At 38.3% G+C, this 6,000-nt stretch overlaps 1 long non-coding RNA gene across 1 annotated transcript in view; it reads right to left on the reverse strand.

The window, feature by feature from the left end:
• The window catches only part of LOC128696338 (uncharacterized), a 42,887-nt gene extending 40,947 nt beyond the window's left edge, over positions 1 to 1,940 (reverse strand). The window contains exon 1 of the long non-coding RNA XR_008408152.2: positions 1,782 to 1,940. This is a non-coding gene — a long non-coding RNA (uncharacterized lncRNA). The remainder of the gene's footprint in view (positions 1 to 1,781) is intronic.
• Positions 1,941 to 6,000: the final 4,060 nt, after the last annotated feature.

Here is a 6,000-nt window from a genome sequence, read left to right on the forward strand (position 1 = left end):
TGAAGCGTCAACAAAGCCAGACTGGCTCGTGGGGACGAGGACAGAGCGGACAGGTGGACAGGTCCAGTACCCGGTGGTTCGAAAGATGGGGCGCATTCGATAGTCGGGGCAAAATTGGTTTGAAAAAGTGGTTGAAACTCAAAGTGTTCGATAGTTGATGAGTTCGAAACTCAGGGTTCCACTGTACTAGTTAGTTTTAGACCAAGATTGCAATAAACTTAACCTACTCAAAATGTACAACATAATAGTGGCATTTTTGTGCTTAACAGTATTTTATTACATGTAAACTACATTTTATATACTGTAGAAAGAAATAAAGTTTGTTTGTCCGGATGTGTACTATATCTCAATTTTGTAACCCTCTCATTAACAGTCTAGAAGGGAGGGAAGGGGTTTACCTAGAGGGAGTTCCAGAGGTCAGTGCTCCCACAGTGCCAATTGTCTGCAGCTCTTAAATTATGAAATTAATATCTCATGACTGCCCAATTGTCTCCTGAAGCAGTGGACATGGTCCACTGATGAAGACTAGCAGACACTAAGAATATGTGTATTGTAACCTGTAGTTCTAGAGTACAATACTGTACTGTATAATAATTCTATAGTGCTCTACGTAATTTTACTTAAGTTTTCATGGTGGAGAGATAAAGTGTAACTGCCATCGTCAATACTGATGACTCAGAATAACATTCTGAATCATCAACAACATTTATTCTGAGTCAAAGAAGCTTTACAGCTTCTCTGACTACATTATATAGTCAGATGTAGAGAGCTGAAAAGATGTATATTTTTGAGAACCACACATTTTCTCTTGGCGCCACCACTTGCTTTAGAAGCTACAGATAATTGCACCTTGCTTTTTATATTAATAGTCACACAAAATGCTTTAAATCCAGGGAAAATCAGAGACTGAATAATGAGTGTACACACGAGTGAACACAAACAAACTGGCGTGGGTGGCCTACAGCTCCGGGAACAATGAAAATGTTGAGGTTCTGGATATGGCCACTATAGCCTATACTGGACAGATGGAGTTTGCAGACTTGCCCCAATGCTTCAGAAAACAACCAAACACTATCGCTATGGACAAAATGCAGAATTACCTAATTCTGTCCAATACTTAAGATCATATGTCTGGCCAATATTTTGTCCAAAACTGTCTATTAATGAAAGGTTTTACTGCATTTTTATATAAAATTATCATTATAATTAAAAATAACTGCAGAATATCCATACAATATTACAAAATATATATCTCATCATTCTTTATTGACAAAATAAAATTTAATAACTATTTTTGAAAAAAAAAAATTACAACAGGTTTAATAACTTAATTTCTCATAATCTTTTAAAATCCGTCCATCAATGCAAACTTGAAAAAGTACACAGGTTTTGCTGAAGTTCTAAAAATTATGATATGGAAATTATTAATTAGCTAAATTAAATATGTATAGATGTCTGTGCATTATCTAAATTAGTCTCTCATGGAAAATGACATGACAGACACAGTAATGGCTAAAACACAAAATTTAATACATAAACTAAAAGTTTGCAGGACGGGGTCTTGTAGAAACACTTCCTAATATTTTCCGGCTGTATGGCTAATAGATATTACAAAGACCCCAACGGAATTGAGTCACTTTCTCTGATTTATGGGGTCATCCCTAGGTAATGTGCACGTTACTAATGTATTAAAATTATAATATCCCGAAACTTGTGTGAATAAGTTTTAGATATAGGTACACATAAGTACAATCTTACATAGTAAAATATGCATAAATTACCTAGGATAACTCTCTCTTCTTGAGTGTCATCTTTAGCGGGTACACAAAAAAATGCAGTAATGCAGGTGATAACCAACGGGGAATGAAGAGAAAACTGTGAAGTGAACCGAGTTGGTGATGTTGTTGGGGGTTATAAGGGCCACCAGAAATGAAGTTGTGGTTGGGGGTTTAAGGGCCACCAGAAATGACGTTGTGGTGAACCCGCCTCCCAGTTTCTGCCGAATCTGTTCCCCTCAAGGGACAGAATCCTTGAGGCTTTATAATCCCTACGGGTTTAGCGACCCACACCAGTCGACTAACACCCAGGTACCTATTTTACCGGTAGGTGAACATGGGCATCAGGTGTCTTAAGGAAACACGTCCTAATGTTTTCACCCGTACCAGGGATCGATCCCTGGACCTCAGTGTATGAGCTGAGTGCGCTACCAATCAAGCTACGCTACACCTCAGTACGAGGTTCATTAAAAGGCTGCATGGTAACCTGTTCACCACCAAACACTTTAAGGCTGCATGTAACCACGTTCACCGCAAATCAAGGATACTCTCTTTCTTAAAATAGGGATTAAAAGTCAACTCTCACTGTACAGTATATACACTAAGAGAATTATACATCTGGTTGTATATATCCTGTTGGAACTTGCACTGATCAAGGACCCCAGTCACTTTGACCCTTTTTGGGTTATCCTATGTAATCTACACATATCCTGCTATGTATGATAGTTCATGTAGCCGTATTTACTTGTATCTGTACCTGAATAAACTTATACTGCCCACTAACACCGCAAATTTTCTTTTGAGGATTATATACCAGCAGTGAAAATTTCAAGTGAATCAAACGAGACAATCTCAACTTACAGCATAGAAAAAAAGTACCTTACAGTTTTTATTGTGAAATTGGCACCTACACACCCAAATATAAAAAAAAACTTTTTTAGAAGACTATATGTGCTGAGAGTTTGAAACCAGTCGGTGGAGACATTCTCACGTCATCGCACGTAAACCACTGACTCATTTTTATGTAAAAAAAAAAAAAGGCATAATTGGCACCTACGCATCTCAACCACAATCTGTTCCTTCCTCTAATGTACACCGACGTAAAAAGTTTGAAGTCGATCAGAAGAGGCATTCTTACATGATCACGTGGAAAGGCGCTCATATTAAACTGCTCACTTTAGTAATAAGGTATAATAATGAATAATTAGAATTTACCGCTCATATTTCTATGATCAAAACAAAGCGCTAAACCGACAAGGGTCATACATTTACCACTTTATAATCTGTCTAGTTTTAAGTAGTTTGTAAGCATTAGGATTAATTTGCCTGAAATGTTTACGCATGTTAATGGCTTTCTTTGTACATAATAACACTTTATAACGTGTAAATTATACATTGTAACCTTTGCAAAATATTAAAAATTGCATTGCCGTGGCCTGGTGGCTAAAGCTCTCGCTTCTCACGGCGAGGTCTGGGTTCGATTCCCAGCGAGGGTAGAAACAATGGAAGTGTTTCTTGACACCGGTTGTCTATGTTCACCAATCAGTAAAATGGGAAATTGGGTGTTAGTCGACTGGTGTGGATCGCATCCTGAGACAAAACTGACTTAATTTGCCCGAAATACTCTGCATAACAAGCAGCTTTCTATATGGTAGTATGTCATTGATATCAGCTAGGACTGTATACCTTGTACATGTACTTGTAGTAAATAAAGATGTTATTATTATTACTGTACTGGCTCTCGCACGGCCGCGCAATAGTGTACAGTGGAGCTGGTGAGACTAACTTAAGCCCTGGCATTATCCCTTCCACACATAACTTTTCCTCCGTTAACTTACTCTTCTATCCCCACTTCCCTGCTCACCCAACAAGGGTCTTACCTATGCTCCCTTGATCTTGATCAGTGACATGGACTCCAGTGGAGACTAGGTGAAGGCACATAGACGAGGCATAGTCAAGTTACTGGATCTGGGGGGGGAGGGGGTTCGGGGGTCAACGCCCCTGCGGCCTGGTCCGTGACACAATTTTAAAAATAAAAGTGACAGTTGGATACCACACACTCTAACAATATAAACCTTCCTCGAGGTAGGATGTAACTCTGCTGAAAGTTCGAGGCTGATCTGAAAAGGCTTTACCTAGTTGTCGCACAGAAACCAAAACTGGGAATGGTTTAAATAACACTGACCAGAGAGCACTTACAGAGAGCACTTACACATGCCACTTATAGCCTGAGCCTTTTCCTAATTACAGTACGGTTAGTAGCTTTGAAAATTTGAAGCCAATCGGATGAGGCATTCTCGATTTATAAATGAAAACCACGAAAGAAAAAAAAATCACATGCTGAGGTGCCCTCTCGGGGACACCCAAAAACAATCAATACACATTAAAATACTAAGAGATACTCTCTCGGGAATACCTAAAAACAATAAGAAAAAAGAACTACGAGGTACCCTCTCTGAGATACTTAAATACAATCCATAAAAAAAAATAAAACACTTCGGGGTACCAGAAGTTAACCTGGAGAAGCACTCTTGTTATCTTAGAGAGACCAATATCGTGAAAATAAGAAAGTCTGTTTTTACTTAATTTAAAAACGCCCTAGTTAAAAGTTAATATCTTTACGTATAATGTATCCTGTATCTATCCTGTGGGAGGTAGTCAAAAGATTACAAAGACAAGTAATGGGTTCAGGGACCTGGTCGTGAAATTTTGAGAGGTAAACAAGTAAGAGAGGCGTTGCTAGGGTTGGTGCCACCCAGGGCAGCATCTTTGGTGTCACACCCATGAAATCCAGGGGCGGGGGGAGGTGGGGGAGTAAACTCCAGTTACGTCACTACTGCATGACCAGTGACTAATGTTTAGCAATGAGAACGTTTAAGGGCCATAAACTGAACAGGAGAATACTTCTCAACTTTATTAATGAAAAAACAAACAATCGTAGTAATATTGAGGAAACAAACTCAAATACCACTTTGAGTACAGCTAGCAGAGCCTACATTTATTCATCTTCAATAATGCAAAAAAAAAAAAACTTGAAACATAAAGAAAAACATTGCAATATAAGAGAAACACTTGTCCCGATTTGACCTTGAGTACAGGTAACATCTCAGTGAATCTGATCCTACATTTCCTTGCCTTCAGTCCTGTAAAATCATCTATCACATCAAAATCTATGATTTTCCCTATATAGGCCAATTTGTATACTGTACTCATATAATAGGCTAAATAAAAACGAAGGATTCTTCTCTTATGTTGGTGCAGCACTGTCTTGGTCATTAATGTCACCTTCTTTAGAGGCACTACGGTGTCACCCCCTAAATGATGCCACCCGGGGCGGCCCGCCCCTTTATGACGCCACTGACAATGAACTATTTACATGTTTATATCTGGTTACACTCATAATGAGTTATTTATACAAACATGAATTAACTCACGAATATATTACAATGTAGATAAAAATGTGAATTTTTATTTTTTTTATTCTATACATCAAAAAACACTAAACTAGAGCGAGTTATGCAAATCACGTAGCACTGCATCAAACGAGTAAGATGTCGGATGTTATTCTCGAATTCTGTTAAAATTTTTAAACAGGAACTTACTGAAGTTTTTCTTTCTTCATAATGTCACCAAATTCTTAACGGGGGACATTTAAACACACACACACACACACACACACACACACACACACACACACACACACACACACACACACACACACTTGTCAGGAAGTGGAACAATCTGGAGGGTGCAGTAGTAAAGGCAGGATCCAATGGAAATAAGTCACTGTGTCTGACTTTTTTGGGTTATCCTAGGTTCTCTACACATATGCTGCTATGTATGATAATTCTATGTAACTGTATTTGTGTATACCTGAATAAACTTACTTACTTAGATAAGGCTCTTAGAGCAGGGAGAGGGTGGACCTAACAGCGACTAGCGAAGAGACAAGGGCCAGGAGCTGTGAATCGAACCCTGCAACCACATATAAGAGAGTACACACACATCCCATCAACACTACCATTAGTACCAAATATAAAACTGTCAATTATTTATTTACTTAAGCATACTATCACTGTCAGATGTTTAGAAGGAACAAATTAACTGAAAAACATTCGTGTACACTCACCTAAACATTATTTTCTCATTTTAAATGCTCAGTAAACATTCTTCTTAATTTTATGGCAATGATTTGTGTGCGAAAGACTTGACTGTGAGAGGTACA

Source organism: Cherax quadricarinatus, chromosome 39 (assembly GCF_038502225.1).
Source record: "Cherax quadricarinatus isolate ZL_2023a chromosome 39, ASM3850222v1, whole genome shotgun sequence".
In the NCBI taxonomy this organism is placed as follows: Eukaryota; Metazoa; Arthropoda; class Malacostraca; order Decapoda; family Parastacidae; genus Cherax; species Cherax quadricarinatus.